The 22,760-nt window shown below is 39.8% G+C and overlaps 1 protein-coding gene across 3 annotated transcripts in view; it reads right to left on the reverse strand.

Annotated features, from left to right (window-relative positions):
- Nucleotides 1-22,760, reverse strand: part of LOC126412858 (THO complex subunit 2) — a 317,539-nt gene that overhangs the window by 41,101 nt on the left and 253,678 nt on the right. The window lies entirely within an intron of this gene.

The raw sequence follows: 22,760 nt of genomic DNA on the forward strand, positions 1-22,760 counted from the left end.
CCACTCAGCTCATCAATAATGGTGTTTAGGTGCATCTTGGAGTCTGAAGCATTAGTGGTTTCTGCATAATGAAAGCCACAGGACTGGCATATTCCCTCTAATGCACAGTACTGAACTGCTGTTGCAGACAAGTTCACTTCGTTTCCAGCGTTCCTGCATCCACCAAACACAGTGAATGAAGCAGCACCATCTGTTACAGCTCTGTTAATAAAACAGTGCTCATCAAGGGCTGTTGTCATACTGCCCCATTCAGTACTATAACATCACTACATACATGTGCATTTATGGTACATCCTACACAAACTGAAATTTCACAGCATATTAAATCCATTCCCTGGTGACCCATCATTCGTCCCCAATTCAACTTGGCCACATGCTTGTACTACACCTTTTGACACAGATGAGATGCACTGACACTTCCTCACGTTTGCACTTTTATGAGCATTCATTGCCTGAGAGAGGCAAAACTTGAGCTTTTCCACTCATGTGTGAGAGGGCACTCTGGGCCTACATATACTCAGTTTCTCTCCAATGTTAACCACTTACTGATAACGCATTATTCTACACTGCATTGAAGTCAGGATTCATTCAGGATACTCTTTCTGAGTGTTGAACATTTTTCACAGTGTTTATTTTGGTGGATTTTACTGAGGCCTTTATGCAATGACTACTTTTTGTCTTTGTAGAGTTTCTGCTGCAATTTTTTCCTCTTTTTACCCACTGTTGACATAAATGTCTGAGGCTGCTGTGAGTAATCTTCCTTGTGGATTAACAACATTTTGTGAGAACAGAAGGAAGAGACTATCAGAAACATAAATAATATGAAACAAAGACACAATAATAAAAGAATATGGACAGGACAATAAAAAGTGTAGCAAACTTAATTATAATAATACAGGGCGATTCAAAAAGGACTTTACAACTTTGGAATGAAATAAAAATGTATTCGGATAAAACAATAGGTAGATGTATCATTTCGTAGCAAAACACCTCAAGTTTGATTCACATAGTGAATCAGTGCCCCATTTCACCACCAGGAGTTGCACAGTTAAAATGGTTACTTTCACTGGTGAGGAGCGTGCTTAATATGGGTTTTGGAATGCTTGAAAACCTTTTACACTAAAATCTCACTAATACGGCCCTCAGTAGTCCTGCCTCACAGTGATCTGGCACACTTCCCACTTCTAGTCATTCAACCTGAAAGGATGATTACAATAATGAAATTTCGTCTGCAACAATGTTGTTAGTTAATTCAACATTCCCGTACACTTTGAAATTGAGGCTTTCCTTAAGGACCATTATCATGGCTTATAAAGGGAAACACGTTATGCTAGACCTCAAGCAGGAACTAGAAATTTGATGTAAACTGAACTGAGGTTCTTCGCAGAAAATCATTGTTGCTGGCAACATTGTGGGATGAACAACTATTTATGACCAAACTTCAACAGAATAGAGGTAATCATAAGCTCACAGGAAAGTTATGAAGAAACTGATGAAGAAGAGGACATACGAGGAGAGAACATGAGGATATCTCAGACTACTCGTGCTGAAGCCGGAGACCTTATGCAACAATCAGAAATGGCAGGACCTATGAAATGCTTGTAAGGCCGTAGCGTATCATCATGTTTGGGACATGTTCCGTAGTGAATGTTGAGTGATACTAATACGCATGTACACCCTCAAGGATTACGTTTTCTGTAAAAATGAATGTATCTGTTGATTTGATCAAGTACAATCTCTATATGTTTACACTAAATTTTAGACACTCTAAAAAATCCAGTACTTCCGCTAATCCGGCATCCATATGTGCGAGGAATGGGTGGTTTAGTAAGAGTCTAGTGTAATTCCACAAATCGATGGTTTACTACCAAAGATGGTGCACCACCTCATTTTCTCACAGAAGTCCAATTTTTCCTCCACAATTGCTTCCAAGTTCAGTGGCTTAGCCTTGAATGGCCAGTCACATAGCCACCTTGCTCTCCAGACTTGACACCATTGGATTTCTTTCTTTGGGGGTTTAATTATGGACAGTGTGTATGTTTATCACCAAGCAAACAATTTAGCTGGCCCAAGAAATCAAATCTATGCAGCCATTGTGCGAGTTATGCCCGATTTGCTACAATGAGTTTGGGAAGAAACTGATTACTAGTGAGATGTTTGCCGCATCAAAAAAGGTAGTCATATTGAACCACAATTACCCTTGACACTTTTATGTGAAATTTGGGGTTGGTTGTTATAAAATGACATAACTACTGATTCTGCAAGTTATCTCAATAAACTTCTATATCATTCCAAAGTTCCATTAGAATTGCACAGTATTTAAAACACGTGAGGGACTTGACATTCTAGCTTCACCAACCTAAGCTTGCATTAAATTCATATTAAGTGTCCTAAATAACCATGAAGGATGGAATTTAAACTGGAGATCACTGCGTGTAATGATATTAGCTAAGTCATGAACACACAAAATAGTATCACAGATATCATAATTCATGACTGTGTAAAAGGTAAACTGACATTTACCGATTTTCAACCTCCTTTAAACCATATAACCGTCATTTACTGCCATAGTTTGCTTTACAATGAATAATATAAGGGAGTGTGTAAATCACAGTACTTGCTAATTTATACATCTGAAAAGTGGACTAACTAATTTAAACAAAGTTCTTTGTTGTATGCAAGCACATTATAACATAAATAAAACTGCCGGTGTTTCAGCTACTGTTACAGGCAGCCCTCGTTAGGATGACTGCTTGTGAGTAGTAGATGTAGCTGAAAACATGCTACTGGGCCCCCTATGACTCAAGCTCTCAAATGGCAGAATATATAGGAAAGCAGACTGTGTGATTATTGTTGGAAGCTTTTGATTTTAATTTCTACTGCTAAACATTTACAAGTTCAAAGTAAGCTGCAAGCACAACTTACTGCTGCTTATATAAATCCTGCTGGTACCTGTACACTCTCATTACTTCCTCTACCTACTGGTGTGGTGCTTACTGTGCCATACAATGGGACACCTCTACAAGGAAAGTCATTGGCTTCCAATTACTTGCAGTGAGGATGACTAGACTCTTATCACTCTTGTCACAGTTCACATTGGCTGTCTGTTTTGCAAGCATAACAGCATCTCTGATCTTTGTCTTGGGAGTATGTGACTGCCTGGCAAAATATGAGAGGTTAAATTGTACTAATCTGCAACACCTGCCATTATATTACACCACTGCCCCCCCCCCCCCCTTTTTTTTCTTTTGCCAAGCTGCATGCTGTACTAAGTTGAGAGGTGGTGGGCAGTTTAACACAAAAACACATTTTAACTAGACAGCCACTTACTGCCACTAAGAGGATGAGAGAAGCTGTCAAAGTAGCAAAAAAGGCGGCTGCTATTAACTGTGGGAATAATCATGAACTCAGATTGTTCAGGTTGGTAGAAATTAATGGACAGTAGATCAGATATACTTACCAAGCAGCTCAATGCACCTCACAATAAGCACCCACACACTCACTGCAATCAAGATGAACCACTGACACATTAGGGATAACCAGGAAATAAATAAGTAAGCAGTACTACTTTCCACAGAATTCTTCTACATTAACCAGTACAAACTAAAGTTTGGTATTTGTGGTGATAAGCCAACTGATTTAACCCACTCCAATTGTGTTATCCTGTAACATGATACAGTCACTGAAGTGGACTATGGCCTGAAAGTCTTCATTCATATCTTGACTAATTTTCTTTAAAAATGAATGCTTAATAACACTTCTTGAAAACTTACAAGAGTAACTCTCCAATGATAGACCACTGAGCATTAGTGGTGTGCTTCAAATGCAATGATACTTAATTTTTTATTATGATTTTATTAGTGAGCTTCTTCTCAGCAACGGTACTCAAGTTTGATGGAGACGGAAAGTACAATAACAGCTACATGTACTACTTAATTCACACACACACACACACACACACACACACACACACACACACACACAGTATGAGTCAGCTTTTCAGGATTGGTCAGACAGAAAGCAGACTAATGCTGCAGCTTATGGCAGTCCAGAAATGTTATGCATCTGATAGTTGGCTGCCACCAAAATGAACAGCTAGCATTATCAAGAGAAAGGTTTAAATGCCACAGTCAGTGTGTACTGCTTGCAGCAGACACATGCAATCAGAAAACGTTTAGAAGAGTTGAAAAGTATAAATTGTGTGATACTGGTGACATTGAGCATAAGAATGTTGCTGAAATGATTCATGTAATGCAGTGAAAATTGAATGCGTGTGTGTCACTGATTTTTAACCAATCATTTCTCACTCCTCAAAGTCACCTTCCATTAGTTGAATAATTTTTCTGACTTATGAAAATATCTAAAAAAACTATCAGCACTTTATTCCAGATCAATACACAAGCAGTGGCATATCCTTACATTCTCTCTCCTTCTCATTGATATCACTCTTTCTTTCCTATAATAGGGCAGAGTGACTGCAAAAAAGAATTGTTACATGTTCTAGACAAGGAACTGCTCCTCATTTGTATTGCTACAAAATTTGTATCTCACAGTAAAAATGCAAAATGAAATATAACTACGTAAAAAAATAACACAAAATGCTTTCTAGAAGGAAGCTATAAGGATGCAGAGACATTGGCAAAAATTTCAGGGGTTTTATGAAACATCTGTAAGCTTAACAGTTAGTATAATCTAGTAATGCTTCGTAACTGGCATTAAGCTAAGTTTAATCAGCTTTACTATTGTTGTTAGTTGAGGTGTTGAGACAATTCTGAGTTTGTTATTGTTGGATTTTTATGTCTGAGGTGCTCCTGGGGCATCGTGTGGCAGAGAAAGACACATTTCTGTGGGGATTCAATCATCAAAAGTAGTCACTCAGACTCTACAGCACCGTGCACCATACCTTGGAGCTCCTCCCCAACGGAGTTCCATAGTTTTTGTTAATACATATCTAAGAAAGTAGAGCAAAGAAAAGAGAAGACTCTGAGAAATCTATTAGACGAGATGTTCTTGTTAAATAACGAAGTTGTGAGCTGAGTTGTAAATTGAATTTGACTTTTAGTTGGCCAATAAACCAGATTGGCTTCATAGTACTTAGTCTCTTCTTCTTCATAGTAAAAGTAGCTTTACAGGAGGACAGTTAAAGAGGAGGTTCCGTCTAGTATAACGTAAAAGCATACTCTAAAGACAGCGGAAATCCTCACACAACTCATCTCGCATCAAAAATTGTGTTAAACCTGCAAACTTCTCATGACTGTTTGGGGCATTTTCTTGGCAGTGATAGCACAGCTCAAGCAGCAATGGCATTATAGCCAACTGCTCCCCGAATGGCCACCTGTGTAGCTTAAATTCATGGAGCTGGCTATGGCACCAGGCTGCTTTCTATGTGACCGAAAGTTTAACGAGCACAACCACCTATCCAAGGAGTCATGAAACCGTAGCATCAACAATGTTCGTCAAAAGCATTCAAGCGTGGGAACTGAAATTGCCCTCGGTTAAGTCAAAATTGACAAACTTTGCCTGAAGCAATAGTCACAGACTATGGAATCCGTAAATGAAGTCATTTACTCAGACAATTCAACGAAAGTTGTTTACACTTGGATTCCATTATCAAGTGCAGCAGGACAAAATATGGATTAGCACATGGTACAGATTATATAGTTGTACAAAGCACATTGCTATTGCATTATACAACACGAGGTTCATGCACATTGCAGTAGGTGAATGGATTTGAGTGGACCCACAAAGAGCTTGCTGATGCCTTAATCACAGAGTTATAACATCCCCACCTTGTAGTTTTGCAGAAGAAATGAAACAATATACTGCCGGCATTAACAGAAAGTTTCTTCTACCTATACAGTGTGTGTGTTTTAATGAGAATAATTAAATTTCTTGAAAAATAAGCACTGCACAAAAAAATTTTCCAAATGAAAAGTTAACATTTTCAAAGGGGATATCGGTCTGTGCTAAAACTGGCCTCCCCCCACGGGGTGCCAACTTTTTATTTTCAAATGGGAGCCACTGTTATTACTGCAGATTTGGGGTTATGTGATGGCTAGTTTTTGCACAGACACATACCCCCCTTGAAAATACACTACTGGCCATTAAAATTGCTACACCAAGAAAAAATTCATATGATAAACGGGTATTCATTGGACAAATATATTATACTAAAACTGACATGTGATTACATTTTCATGCAATTTGGGAACACAGATCCTGAGAAATCAGTACTCAGAACAACCACCTCTGGCTGTAATAACGGCCTTGATACACCTGGGCATTGAGTCAAACAGAGCTTGGATGGCGTGTACAGGTACAGCTGCCCATGCAGCTTCAACACAATACCATAGTTCATCAAGAGTAGTGACTGGCGTATTGTGACGAGCCAGTTGCTCGGCCACCATTGACTAGACGTTTTCAATTGGTGAGAGATCTGGAGAATGTGCTGCCAGGGCAGCAGTCGAACATTTTCTGTATCCAGAAAGGCCCGTACAGCACCTGCAACATGCGGTCGTGCATTCTCCTGCTGAACTGTAGGGTTTCACAGGGATCGAATGAAGGGTAGAGCCACGGGTCGTAACACATCTGAAATGTAACGTCCACTGTTCAGTGCCGTCAATGCGAACAAGAGGTGACCGAGACGTGTAACCAGTGGCACCCCATACCATCACACAGGGTGATATGCCAGTACGGCGATGACGAATACACGCTTCCAATATGCGTTCATCGCGATGTCGCCAAACACGGATGCGACCATCATGATGCTGTAAACAGAACCTGGATTCATCCGAAAAAATGACGTTTTGCCATTCGTGCACCCAGGTTCATCGTTGAGTACATCGTCGCAGGCGCTCCTGTCTGTGATGCAGCCCCAACGGGAACCGCAGCCATGGTCTCCAAGCTGATAGTCCATGCTGCTGCAAATGTCGTCGAACTGTTCGTGCAGATGGTTGTTGTCTTGCAAATGTACCCATCCATTGACTCAGGGATAGAGACATGGCTGCAGCTAAGTGGATAAAATGCCTGTCATCTCGACTGCTACTGATACTAGGCCGTTGGGATCCAGCACGGTGTTCCGTATTGCCCTCCTGAAGCCACCGATTCCTTATTCTGCTAACAGTCATTGGATCTCGACCAATGCGAGCAGCAATGTCGCGATACCATAAACTGCAATCGCGATAGGCTACAATCTGACCTTTCTCAAAGTTGGAAACGTGATGGTATGTATTTCTCCTCCTTACATGAGGCATCACAACAACGTTTCACCAGGCAACGCTGGTCAACTGCTGTTTGTGTATGAGAAATCGGTTGGAAACTTTCCTCACGTCAGCACATTGTAGGTGTTCCCACGGGCGCCAACCTTGTGTGAATGCTCTGAAAAGCTAATCATTTGCATATCACAGCATCTTCTTCCTGTCGGATAAATTTCGCGTCTGTAGCACGTCTTCTTCGTGGTGTAGCAATTTCAATGGCCAGTAGTGTATTAACTTTTCATCAGGAAGATTTATCGTATGATGTCTATTTTTTTGCAAGCCAGGGGAAACTACAGCCGTAATTTTTCCCGAGGGCATGCAGCTTTACTGTATGGTTAAATGATGATGGCGTCCTCTTGGGTAAAATATTCCGGAGGTAAAATAGTCCCCCATTCGGATCTCCGGGCGGGGACTACTCAAGAGGATGTCGTTATCAGGAGAAAGAAAACTGGCGTTCTACGAATCGGAGCATGGAATGTCAGATCCCTTAATCGGGCAGGTAGGTTAGAAAATTTAAAAAGGGAAATGGATAGGTTGAAGTTAGATATAGTGGGAATTAGTGAAGTTCGGTGGCAGGAGGAACAAGACTTTTGGTCAGGTGAATTCAGGGTTACAAATACAAAATCAAATAGGGGTAATGCAGGAGTAGGTTTAATAATGGATAAAAAAATAGGAGTGCGGGTAAGCTACTACCAACAGCATAGTGAACGCATTATTGTGGCCAAGACAGACACAAAGCACATGCCTACTACAGTAGTACAAGTTTATATGCCAACTAGCTCTGCAGATGATGAAGAAATTGATGAAATGTAAGATGAGATAAAAGAAATTATTCAGATAGTGAAGGGAAATGAAAATTTAACAGTCATGAGTGACTGGAATTCGAGAGTAGGAAAAGGGAGAGAAGGAAACATAGTGGATGAATATGGATTGAGGGAGAGGAAATGAAAGAGGAAGCTGCCTGGTAGAATTTTGCACAGAGCATAACTTAATCATAGCTAACACTTGGTTCAAGAATCATAAAAGAAGATTGTATACATGGAAGAATCCTGGAGATACTAGAAGGTATCAGATAGATTATATAATGGTAAGACAGAGATTTAGGAACCAGGTTTTAAATTTTTAAGACATTTCCAGGGGCAGATGTGGACTCTGACCACAATCTATTGGTTATGAACTGTAGATTAAAACTGATGAAGAAACTGCAAAAAGGTGGGAATTTAAGGAGATGGGACATGGATAAACTGACTAAACCAGAGATTGTACAGAGTTTCAGGAGATAATAAAGGAACAATTGACAGGAATGGGGGAAAGAAATACACTAGAAGAATATGGGTAGCTCTGAGGGATGAAGTAGTGAAGGCAGAACAGGATCAAGTAGGTAAAAAGACGAGGGCTAGTAGAAATCCTTGGGTAACAGAAGAAATATTGAATTTAATTGATGAAAGGAGAAAATACGAAAATGCAGTAAATGAAGCAGGCAAAAGGGAATACAAACGTCTCAAAAATGATATCGACAGGAAGTGCAAAATGGCTAAGCAGGGATAGCTAGAAGACAAATGTAAGGCTGTAGAGGATTATCTCACTAGGGGTAAGATAGATACTGCCTACAGAAAAATTAAAGAGACCTTTGGAGAAAAAAGACCCACTTGTATGAATATCAAGAGCTCAGATGGAAACCCAGTTCTAAGCAAAGAAGGGAAAGCAGAAAGGTGGAAGGAGTATATAGAGGGTCTATACAAGGGCGATGTACTTGAGGACAATATTATGGAAATGGAAGAGGATGTAGATGAAGATGAAATGGGAGATACGATACTGAGAGAAGAGTTTGACAGAGCACTGAAAGACCTGAGTCGAAACAAGGCCCCGGGAGTAGACAACATTCTATTGGAACTACTGACGGCCTTGGGAGAGCCAGTCCTGACGAAACTCTACCATTTGGTGAGGAAGATGTATGAGACTGGCGAAATACCCTCAGACTTCAAGAAGAATATAACAATTTCAATCCCAAAGAAAGCAGGTGTTGACAGATGTGAAAATTACCGAACTATCAGTTTAATAAGTCACATTTGCAAAATACTAACGCAAATTCTTTACAGACGAATGGAAAAACTGGTAGAAGCCGACCTCTGCGAAGATCAGTTTGGATTCCGCAGAAATGTTGGAACACGTGAGGCAATACTGATCCTATGACTTACCTTAGAAAATAGATCAAGGAAAGGCAAACCTACATTTCTGGCATTTGTAGACTTAGAGAAAGCTTTTGACAATGTTGACTGGAATACTCTCTTTCAAATTCTAAAGGTGGCAGGGGTAAATACAGGGAGCGAAAGGCTATTTACAATTTGTATAGAAACCAGATGGCAGTTATAAGAGTCGAGGGGCATGAAAAGGAAGCAGCGGTTGGGAAGGGAGTGAGACAGGGTTGTAGCCTGATCCCGATGTTATTCAATCTGTATATTGAGCAAGCAGTAAAGGAAACAAAATAAAAATTCAGAGTAGGTATTAAAGTCCATGGAGAAGAAATAAAAACATTGAGGTTCGCCGATGACATTTGATCTCTTCTTCCTGCCATTTCCTCATCCATTACTTTCTCCTCAGCATAAACACACACCTAATTTGTTTTCTCTATGGTGCAACTGCTAACTTAAAAAGGCAATGACTGCGTAAATCTTTTCCTGAATATCTAGCATTTGTTAACATTTTATTTGCATTTATGACTGCAGAAACTTTGTAAGCAAATTTATTCTGCACATATTTGACCACTTTGCTGATCCTTTATATATTTGTTTCCATGAACTGAACAAAACAGTAACATTTTTGTCCTTGAAGATCAAAAAAAGATAATCATGTGGTTTAGTGATCTTTCTGATTTTTCTACATTCTAGTAAGAACCAAGCAACTCTGAAACTCCACAGCTATTATCTCTCACAATTTGCCAACTGTAACTCTCCATCAGCACTAAACAGTTTACCATAACAATGAGTAATAGAAGAAGTATCTACACTTTACTTTCAAGTCTATTTTATCATAACACCATGCTTGAACCAACGCAAAGAAATTTGTGCCATTTATATACGCACTCTGTTTGCTTTTTGTTCATGTTCCTGATTGTGATTAGTCCATTTTGTCACAAAAGTAAGGGATACAAACAAAGGCAGGCCATATTTACAAAACAAAGCACTGAATCAATATAAAATCAGCATTATATATGTGAAAAATCTACTATTGCAGAAACTCCCCTATGCAGCTCCTGGTACAAGAAGAATTACAATGCAGAACTGGAAACTGATTCCAACAGAATAAATTCTCGGCCCACAACTCTTAAAAAACACAACATTGAGAGATAGCACAGAGGCAAAGCATTCAGTGTAACCAGAGGTCTGTCAACTCAAGTAGGGAAGGGACGGGAAGACTGGGGGGGGGGGGGGGGGGGGGGGGGGGGGGGGGGGGGGGGGGGGTAGATGTAGTTTCGACAAAGCAAAGCCAAAGATCATAATACATTAGGACTTTTCTGTCAGAACATATGGAACTAAATTAAATAAGAAACAAGAGCTAATGTCACTGGAGGAAATTGGCAAATCTACAGACATTTACACAGATGTGCTGTCTGTAACAGATCATCCTTTTGGAAGTTACAGAAACTGAACAGATGCAGCTAGATGAATACCAAGTTATCATTATGTTACTGAAAGTGTAATATGAATATGGACGGAGTGACTATATGCACAAAAATTGGAATCAAGCTCTAGGCCCATGTCCGTAATAAGTACACATGATTACTCTGCAATTCACACTTACATGTTTGGCAGAACATGACTGAACACATCTCTGAGTACTGTGCTTCAGAAATAGACCTGAAAGCACACAAGACAGCAGCTCTGAAAATCAGCAGGTCCCCTACCATCTTTGGTTTGATCTCCGAAATAGCATCCCCAACAAGAATAGAAGGACATAGTTCGACAGCAATTGATAATTTATTTCTAAATCCAACTGATTTCATGGAATGAATGTACGCCCATAATGAATGGTTTATCTGAATAAGACACTCCAATGGCAACAAAAAATGTGGCCAAATTTCTAATATAAATACAAAATTCAAGGATGAAGGCTTATCGAGTTACACAATTAAGAGCAAATTTACAGGACCAATAGTGGGAAGCAGCTTACCAATGATGCAAATAAAAAATTTAAACTATTTTCACAACATTAGGAATTACCCAGACAGCCATTCGCATTAGCACGGAACTTCTGGAATACAGGAAGGTGCACCGGACCTGGATCGAATCCACCTGGCAGATTGATGAACACCAGTGTGCTGACCAGCTTGGATATGGTTTTTTGGCAGTTTCCCACATATGACTAAGTGAATACTGGGCTTGTACCCACATCCAGCCTCAGCTACACAATTTTCAAACATTTTGAAAAATGTTCTTTCACTTTCACAAGGGATAACACTAGATGCAAACAGATAAGGTACTAAAATTCCATCTAGAGGGAGAGGGTGACAGGAACAGCATCTGGTCACCCTCTACCACTAACATTGCCTAATCCTGATTAGCATGCTGATCCCATGAAGATAAGTGAAAAAGAAGAAGATTCTCACAACATTATGAAATCAGTTTTCTTTTATAATGGTCCAGGAACAAATACAGTGGAAGCAGAGAGGAACGGTGGCGACCACTGGGAATCCAAGTCTCTCGTGGTGGTGGGGGAATCTAATCATGAATTAAAGGGGGCTTTGCAAGAATATAACAGAAATCTTTATCGTGTCATCAAGGAGGCAGAAAATAAGTACTGTGCACAAAAAGGTCAAAATTCCAACTAAAAGTCAAAGGCAATTTGGAGCAGTATGAGGCACAAAACACATAAATTAGCTAAAGAAAATGATATTCAACCCCTGGTGACAGTACCAGTAAGGGAGATGTTATTTAATTTGAATCATAATTCAATAAACTACTAACAGCAATTTAAAATGATCAAGAAAGAAAGACCGACCATCAAAACTAGATCTACAGGCATTGCAAACTCAACCAACAGACATCAGTTTTCACAAACCAATTGTTAGGGAGATAAGTAAATCATTAGGTTACTGAAAAGCAATAACTTATCTGACTATGAAAGTATTTCAACAAAAGCACTAAACTCTGGCACCACCTTGGCAATGCCCTCTCAAGTAATCTTCTAACCAGTAATGAGTCAATATGTATTTCATGAAAGACGGAAGTATGTGGTACCTTCTCCTTCTCAATGTTCTCAAAAATTTTCAAGTAGAGTCAATACATATTTCATGAAAGACGGAAGTATGTGGTACCCATTTCCATTTACGAAAGTGAAGAACAAGTGGTATCTTTCCTTTTCAATCTTCTCAAAAATTTTCAAGTAGATACTTTACAACAAAATACCCAACAAACACTACAGCTGGGATGGTAAACTCCAGACTACGATAGACTTCATCATCACTGGTCAGTATATTACAGATGTTTGTCATACTAGCGAGTGCCTAAACAGTGACCACCAGCTATTACCTGTTAACCTAAAAGAGGTTCAAGTGCCAAAATTTAACCAAAAGAGAATACTAAAGATTAAAAACTTGGTTGTTGAAGGATGTGGAAAAGAATAGAAAGTATAAAGCATGAATAGCAGACAAATTACCCAAAACTGAGGGGGGGCGGAGTAGAAGAAGAATGCTCCTTATTCAAAGAAACCCTTTTTAGAGAAGCCACAGACATTTGTGGAAAAACGAGTGCCACACCAAAAGAGAGGGAAACATCTTGGTGGAATGATTGGGTAAAGACAGCAGTAAAAGACATGAATGTACTGAAAAGGAAATTAGACCATGAAAAACAGAAACCAGATGATGAAAGGATGAAGTAGCAACTGAACATCTGGCTCAGGGATACCGGAGAAAGAAACCAGCCAAAAAAAAAAAAAAAAAAAAAAAAAAAAAAAAAAAAAAAAAAAAAAAAAAAAAAAAAAAAAAAAGAAGAAGAAGAAGAAGAAGAAGAAGAAGAAGAAGGGGGAAACTACTGGGAAGACTTTACTACAAGAATAGAGGAAGACTCTCAGGGAAGTAGGAAATTACTATACAAAGCACTAAAGAGCAAACGAAATGAATATGTAAATATTCTTGCCCTGGAACAAGTGACAGTAACTTAACATGAACAGAGGAAGGGATCAGGAATGAAATGAAAAAGTACTTCAACATGCCACTAAATGGAGATGGGGACAACACAACCATCAATGACTGTACAGTAATTAATGAAGTCCGAACTAACTGACAGCTATTAATATGGTGTGAGGTAGCAGCGTTAATGAGCATGCAGAATGGAAAGTCGACAGGTTTTTGATGATCTCAGCTTACACATGATAAAGGCAGCTGGTATATTAGGCTTAAATTGGCTATATAGAGTCTTATCAGTGGTCTGGAAAGATAACAAAATGCCAGAAGACTGGAGTAAAGAAGTCGTCATCTCTCTGTTCAAAAAGGGCAATCGACGAAACTGTGGAAATTACAGAGGCACCATGCTGCTGTCGCATACCTTGAGGCTGCTAGAAAAGATCACACAAATGAGAATTAGAAAGATAGTAGAACCTTCACTTGAGGAAGAACAACATGGATTCACATAAGACCAAGGTACTACGGATATTACTTTTGCAGGAAGAATATTAATAGTAAAGGACTGGGAATATTGAAAAAGTCTTGCAATTGTATTTGTGGACATCGAAATAGCGTATGACAGTGTTCCTCGAAACAAGATATGGGAATGGTTGGAAGACCTAAAGGTGTCACAGTACCTAATCAACAAAGTCAAGATGCTATACCAATTGTTACAACTGTGTCCAGGTAGGCAACAGAGGGTCTGAATGGTTTGAAACAAAGAGAAGTGTGACAAGGAAGTGCCCTATCACCATTCCTGCTTGTAACAGTAAGGGACAAGATCATAAAATCTATCAAGAAAACAGAGAGCAAACTAAATGCCCTGTTTTTTGCTGATGATTTGATAGTGTGAGGAGAGACAGAAGCTGAAGCACAGAAGAAACTTTATGACTGGGCCAACACATTAAAAAACTTCGGACTAAAATAACTAAAACTAATACAGTAGAAATAACCATGAACAGGCAAGGAACAATCTCAAATATATTTCTAGAAGGAGTCATAGTAGCATCTTTCACATATCAAGTACCTATGAAGCATGATCGCCAAAGACAACACCATTATGCAGGACATACTCAGCAGGACACAGAAAGCATACAATTTTTTACGGTCAAATCAGAAATCTTCTCTGGGATGATACAATGCCACGTAAAAGCAAAAGCGACCATGTACCACAACTATTTTGTACCAATAAGGCGCCAGTTGCACAGAATTTGGTACAATATCCTTCAAGACATCCAGCAACTAAATAAATCAATGTCAAGCTGAATAACTGCTTGCAGAAGAGCCAGAGATGGAGCAACATGTAACTGACATTCTCAGTATGTGAAACTCTTTCTCTTGAATAAATCATCCAATTTTTCTGCAGTCGTAATCATTGGTTTGTCTACATAAGTACATCACATCTACCGATTTCTGCCCCATTCACATGATTCCATCATTGTTCACCTTCTTTTTTTCTTAGAGTCAATATTAAAGTGCATTCAATTCGTGCTATTATATGGATCTCCATACATAAGCAACATTTTCTTATCTAGCAGGCACCTTGTTTTTAACTCACTGTGTCACCAGTAGAAGTTTTAATGCTATGTCCTCTTAACTGAGTTAATTTTATAATAGAACATTTATGTGAAAATACTTGATCAAACATATAAAGCCATAGTTCGACTACTGGCCATTAAAATTGCTACACCATGAAGATGACGTGCTACAGATGCAACATTGAACCGACAGGAAGAAGATGCCGAGATATGCAAATGATTAGCTCTTCAGAGCAATCACAAAAGGTTGGCGCTGGTGGCAATACCTACAACGTGCTGACATGAGGAAAGTTTCCAACTGATTTCTCATACACAAACAGCAGTTGACCAGCGTTCCCTAGTGAAACGTTGTTGGGATGCCTTGTGTAAGGAGGAGAAATGCGTACCATCACGTTTTTCCAACGGCCTCGTATCACTAGCAGTCGAGATGACAGGCATCTTATCTGCATGGCTGTAACGGATCGTGCAGCCACGTCTCGATCCCTGAGTCAACAGATGGGGACGTTTGCAAGACAACAACCATCTGCACGAACAGTTTGACGATGTTTGCAGCAGCATGGACTATCAGCTCGGAAACCATGGTTGTGGTTACCCATGACGCTGCACCACAGACAGGAGGGCCTGCGATGGTGTACTCAACGACAAACCTGGCTGCACCGAAAAAACTGTTCGGCCACGTTATCACTTAGGATGAATAGGCATAAGCAGAGAGTTTATATTGGAAACATGCTCTACAACATGAGAGTCGTGACCTCAGTGCCAGTTTCAAAAATGGACCATCTGGATTCTTCACTCAGACACCAGTTTCTCAAAACTCCCCAAGTGGGAACTGACACTACAACATGTCCTTGGTTCTAGCCTGGCCTTAATTTATGTTAATTTCTTTGGTCCCTGCATTTTTTCACTCCCTTTTAGTTTTCTATATCTTTCATTTCTGGTCTATCTATTTTTCACTGCCCCCCCCCCCCCCCCCCCCAAAAATCCCTCACCGCTATCATAGCACTTAGCTTTATGCTCTTAATAACTCGTGCACAATGTTTGAACAGTAATCTCTTTCTTGCACTTGCGTATTACCACATCTCCCACCTTTAAGCTCTCAGGTTTTCAAATTACAACAGGTGCAGTCCCCAACAATCTTTCCTTTTCATCCCGTCTGGTAAGTCTCCCCTGACACGGGGTTCTGGGCGACTTTTCCAACCTCTACCCCTTTTCCTGAACTTCAGCAATCCTTTTATTTCTACCCTCTCCCTTCCCTTTCAATCCTTTTTCCAGTAGAAAGAGCCACTAGCTCCAAAAGTCTGCAAACTTAAATTCTTTTATATGTGTGTTCTCCTGCTGCCACTTGATGAAAAGATTTTTTAGCTATCCAATTACATTATAAGGCAATTGCAAGTTACTTAGTGTAGACTACACATGTTTTTATTTATGGACAGTGTGGAATGATAAAAAAATGTATAATGGTTTTGTGATTATCTTTCTAAGAATACAGAGCGTCCCAGGTGGAATGATCAATATTTGGGGATATGACAGGAACGATCATTTGAAGCAAAAAAGTCCAGTAAAAACAAGCTAAAATGCATAACTTAAGAACTGTGAGTATCTTTTAATCTCTGGTCTTCTGAAACAAATCTCTTCTATTGCAAAGTCTCCGTTTTCCATATTTCAGGAGAAGCCATTGTGGACCAAAACAAGAAAAAATTGTCTAGTAAACAAAACAAGGGCTCTAAAGTGGATACCTTAAGAGCTATGAGCACTTGTTCTGCAGAGGAGATGTGTTTCACAATAGCAAAGACGAACAAGTGCTCACAGCTCTTATGGTATGCATCTTAGAGCTCTAGTTTACTGAACATTTTTCTCTTGTTCTGGTCCATACTACCACCTCCGAAAATATTAAACGCAAAGCGCTAGTAGTAGAAAAGTGTTGTTTCACAGTATTGAAGATGACGTGCTCATAGCTCTTCCAAAGGTACACATTTTAGATCCCACATTCACTAGACTTATTTTTATATTTTGAATGATTATTCCTGTCATATCACTGAGTATTCACCATTCCTCCTGGGACACCCTGTATATGAATACTGACCATTATGTATCTGATCATGTGATTAACAGCCGAGAAACATTGATATAAATTGAAATTTATAACTTATTAAAACAACAAATGGTACATTTAATAATGATCTTACACTCCGTGAGATGCAATTACATGCAGACAGACTGCTTTCCACACTTAAATTCATTCTCTCTCTCTCTCTCACACACACACGCACACACACACACACACACACACACACACACACACACACACACACACACACACACACACACTTCTGAAATCAGAGCAAAATATATTATGATAAAGCCATGGTTGTGAGGGAGGGGGGGGGGGGGGGGGGTTGGGTGGAGATGAGAAGGGTAAGTGAGAGGAAAACTGTGAACATTGGATAGAATGAGGTGTGGAGTGAGGTCATAAGATTATAGAAATTGCTCTCAGAAGCAGAGGCCTAATTACACACAGAACGGAAGGGCGTGAGCAGTATTATCGCGCATTTTCCTAGTTATCTGATGCCTAACATAGAAACTGGGTATCACTCCTTAGCAGTGTACAAAACACACTTTTTAGTGTAGAAACACAACCACCTATTGCTCCAAACAATTAATCTAGTGTCCTCGCACCAGAAAAATACCTTATAGTACAGCCATGTCCTCCTGCTACTACTCGCTATTAAAGCAATATGTTTAAAGTTTCTTCAGAGAGTGATGAGGAAGGAAGGCAGGTAACTCAGACGTCAGGTTGAGAGGGAACCACCTATTCTGAGGGCAAGGGGAGAAAAAGATGGAGGAGAAAGTGTCAAAGAGACTATGTAATCACTGTGCCAGCCTCAGTACAGAGGCCACTGGAAGAGAGAATGAGATGTAAAGATGGATTAAGAAAATAAATGAAAAGCAAAATGAATATTGTGGAATTCCAACATAATGATGGCGTAAAGGACTGGCAACTCAATTTATTTTTTATTTATTTAGTTTTTCTGTGACAGTTGCGTACAATCTTTAATGGTAACTAGTTTCAAATTAGCATATTCATTCTCAAACCACAGCCTGCATCTCCAATACTTGACTTTAACATAATTCCATTAGAATATTTGAAAGACTTGTTCACAGATAAGCTCAACAGACAATGCAATTCAGTACACTGTCTTTTTACATTATAAGGGCATGTAGGATGGCTATTACCATACATACATACATACATACATACATACATATTAGCACAGATACCAAAACTATCACTTATCGGATATTATGGCTTACTGTGGTCTATGAGACTTTCAGTGAAGGTCTGCACTGCTTTGGTGGTACTCTATGGAGACCAATCTTCTAGTTTCCAAATATAGCATACCTACCATCAGTAAAGATTTAGTTACTGAAGAAATATGCTTCTGCAAGCTAAGGACTGTTACCACTCTCATGCTACCAATGTTCTATTTGGTTAATTTCTAGTGCCTCAGGACGGCCAAAAATTTTGCTATGAAAATAGTTCTATTTGGATGTCCGAGGACAAGATGCTTTCCGAACAGGCTGTGGAGTCTACTCGTCGAAGTGCTAGTGATGATGACAATGTAATAATTATATCAGTGATTTTTTTTAAACAAGTCCTTGGAAGGTTTAATTCAGGTGAGATGAAATTCAACAGGCAATAACCAATAATAAAATGAACAAAAGAAGAGTGACGAAGGTATGTGTCTAGAAAGTAGTGAGATGGCAGAGCAACTGTAACACATTAACCACAAAAATCAGAAACAATCTTCAGATGCAAGCTGGAAAGCAATAGCTGTCACACACCGGTTGCAGATACTACCTCTGTGTACACACATAACTACTTATCGTTACTAGTAATTAATCAGAAAAAAGCCTAATAGTATATACTGAATTAATAACTTAATTTCCTACAACTACTAGCAATGGTGCAGCAATATGCACTGCAGCAATATGCACTGCTGCAGTCTGATATGAAAAGGCTAGGCTTTAACATCTGGTAGCAATGAAGAACATACTCAGATAGAGCAAGGATGACTGTGTTTTTTCAAAGGAACTACCCCCCCCCCCCCCCCCATCCCCCATGAACCATGGACCTTGCCGTTGGTGGGGAGGCTTGCGTGCCTCAGCGATACAGACAGCCGTACCGTAGGTGCAACCACAACGGAGGGGTATCTGTTGAGAGGCCAGACAAACGTGTGGTTCCTGAAGAGGGGCATAAGCCTTTTCAGTAGTTGCAAGGGCAACAGTCTGGATGATTGACTGATCTGGCCTTGTAACAATAACCAAAACAGCCTTGCTGTGCTGGTACTGCGAACGGCTGAAAGCAAGGGGAAACTACGGCCGTAATTTTTCCCGAGGGCATGCAGCTTTACCGTATGATGATGGCGTCCTCTTGGGTAAAATATTCCGGAGGTAAAATAGTCCCCCATTCGGATCTCCGGGCGGGGACTACTCAAGAGGATGTCGTTATCAGGAGAAAGAAAACTGGCGTTCTACGAATCGGAGTGGAAAGTCAGATCCCTTAATCGGGCAGGTAGGTTAAAAAATTTAAGAAGGGAAATGGATAGGTTGAAGTTAGATATAGTGGGAATTAGTGAAGTTCGGTGGCAGGAGGAACAAGACTTCTGGTCAGGTAAATACAGGGTTATAAATACAAAATCAAATAGGGGTCATGCAGGAGTAGGTTTAATAATGAATAGGAAAATAGGAATGCGGGTAAGCTACTACAAACAGCATAGTGAACGCATTATTGTGGCCAAGATAGATACGAAGCCCACACCTACTACAGTAGTGCAAGTTTATATGCCAACTAGCTCTGCAGATGACGAAGAAATTGAAGAAATGTATGATGAAATAAAAGAAATTATTCAGATAGTGAAGGGTGATGAAAATTTAATAGTCATGGGTGACTGGAATTCGGTAGTAGGAAAAGGGAGAGAAGGAAACATAGTAGGTGAATATGGATTGGGGCTAAGAAATGAATGAGGAAGCCGCCTGGTAGAATTTTGCACAGAGCACAACTTAATCATAGCTAACACTTGGTTAACAATCATAAAAGAAGGTTGTATACATGGAAGAATCCTGGAGATACTAGAAGGTATCAGATAGATTATATAATGGTAAGACAGAGATTTAGGAACCAGGCTTTAAATTTTTAAGACATTTCCAGGGGCAGATGTGGACTCTGACCACAATCTATTGGTTATGAACTGTAGATTAAAACTGAAAAAACTGCAAAAAAGTGGGAATTTAAGGAGATGGGACCTGGATAAACTGAAAGAACCAGAGGTTGTACAGAGTTTCAGGGAGAGCATAAGGGAACAATTGACAGGAATGGGGGAAAGAAATACAGTAGAAGAAGAATGGGTAGCTTTGAGGGATGAAGTAGTGAAGGCAGCAGAGGATCAAGTAGGTAAACAGATGAGGGCGAGTAGAAATCCTTGGGTAACAGAAGAACTATTGAATTTAATTGATGAAAGGAGAAAATATAAAAATACAGTAAATGAAGCAGGCAAAAAGGAATACAAACGTATCAAAAATGAGATCGACAGGAAATGCAAAATGGCTAAGCAGGGATGGCTAGAGGACAAATGTAAGGATGTAGAGGCTTATCTCACTAGGGGTAAGATAGATACTGCCTACAGGAAAATTAAAGAGACCTTTGGAGATAAGAGAACCACTTGCATGAACATCAACAGCTCAGATGGAAACCCAGTTCTAAGCAAAGAAGGGAAAGCAGAAAGGTGGAAGGAGTATATAGAGGGTCTACACAAGGGCGATGTACTCGAGGACAATATTATGGAAATGGAAGAGGATGTAGATGAAGATGAAATGGGAAATACGTTACTGCGTGAAGAGTTTGACAGAGCACTGAAAGACCTGAGTCGAAACAAGGCCCCCGGAGTAGACAACATTCCATTGGAACTACTGACGGCCTTGGGAGAGCCAGTCCTGACAAAACTCTACCATCTGGTGAGCAAGACGTATGAAACAGGCGAAATACCCTCAGACTGCAGGTGTTGCCAGATGTGAAAATTACCGAACAATCCGTTTAATAAGCCACAGCTGCAAAATACTAACACGAATTCTTTACAGACGAATGGAAAAACTAGTAGAAGCCGACCTCGGGGAAGATCAGTTTGGATTCCCTAGAACTACTGGAACACGTGAAGCAATACTGACCTTACGACTTATCTTAGAAGAAAGATTAAGGAAAGGCAAACCTATGTTTCTAGCATTTGTTGACTTAGAGTAGGTATTAAAATCCATGGAGAAGAAATAAAAACTTTGAGGTTCGCCAATGACATTGTAATTCTGTCAGAGACAGCAAAGGACTTGGAAGAGCAGTTGAGTGGAATGGACAGTGTCTTGAAAAGAGGATATAAGATGAACATCAACAAAAGCAAAACAAGGATAATGGAATGTAGTCTAATTAAGTCTGGTGATGCTGAGGGAATTAGATTAGGAAATGAGACACTTAAAGTAGTACAGGAGTTTTGCTATTTGGGGAGCAAAATAACTGATGATGGTCGAAGTAGAGAGGATATAAAATGTAGACTGGCAATGGCAAGGAAAGCGTTTCTGAATAAGAGAAATTTGTTTACATCGAGTATAGATTTAAGTGTCAGGAAGTCGTTTCTGAAAGTATTTGTATGGAGTGTAGCCATGTATGGAAGTGAAACATGGACGATAAATAGTTTGGACAAGAAGAGAATAGAAGCTTTTGAAATGTGGTGCTACAGAAGAATGCTGAAGATTAGATGGGTAGATCACATAACTAATGAGGAAGTATTGAATAGGATTGGGGAGAAGAGAAGTTTGTGGCACAACTTGACCAGAAGAAGGGATCGGTTGGTAGGACATGTTCTGAGGCATCAAGGGATCACCAATTTAGTATTGGAGGGCAGCGTAGAGGGTAAAAATCGTAGAGGGAGACCAAGAGATGAATACACTAAGCAGATTCAGAAGGATGTAGGTTGCAGTAGGTACTGGGAGATGAAGAAACTTGCACAGGATAGAGTAGCATGGAGAGCTGTATCAAACCAGTCTCAGGACTGAAGACAACAACAACAACAACAACAACAACAACCACCCTGGTATTTGCCCTAATTGATAACAGTAAACATCAAAGACGCTAAATTTGAATGGCTGGGTAAAGATATCAACCCTGGTCACAAATTGCAGATGACGCTGTGAGTTTCTGCAGAAAGATATGAACCCTGGTCAGAGACTGAAGGTGATTCTTTCTGCAGAAAGTGTCCATGCAAGAAAATGTGTAATATGTGCTGGGTAGTTATAGTTAACTTCCCATATTTAACACATTATAACATGGAAAGTAATTACCGCACGAGTACCGAACTTGGTAGCATTAATGTCGAGAGTATGGGGTGCATGATTTTCATGTGTCACAGTGCCACTGTCCAGTTCCAACTGTAGCCATCAGGTGCCATGAACAGTCATAATGATTCATAGTCTCACACACCTGACCGGTCGCAGTGCACTTGTTGATGTGTCAACATGAGCTTGGACAAAAGGAGCAAGGCAATATTGGTGAAGCTGTATTATAAAAACAACAATAATGTTGCAGCTGCACTTCGAGAATATTGCCAGCTGAAAGGATTACAGAAGAGTCCTCTTTCTCCACCTGCTGTGTGGAGCGTGATGAAGAAGTTCAAAGCAACTGGTCATTACTCTGAGAAGAGGCTGACGACCAGCTGCACCACAAGCGGTTGATTAAATCACTGTTGCTATGGGAGACAATGCTGC

This window comes from Schistocerca serialis, chromosome 7 (genome assembly GCF_023864345.2).
Source record: "Schistocerca serialis cubense isolate TAMUIC-IGC-003099 chromosome 7, iqSchSeri2.2, whole genome shotgun sequence".
NCBI lineage: Eukaryota > Metazoa > Arthropoda > Insecta > Orthoptera > Acrididae > Schistocerca > Schistocerca serialis.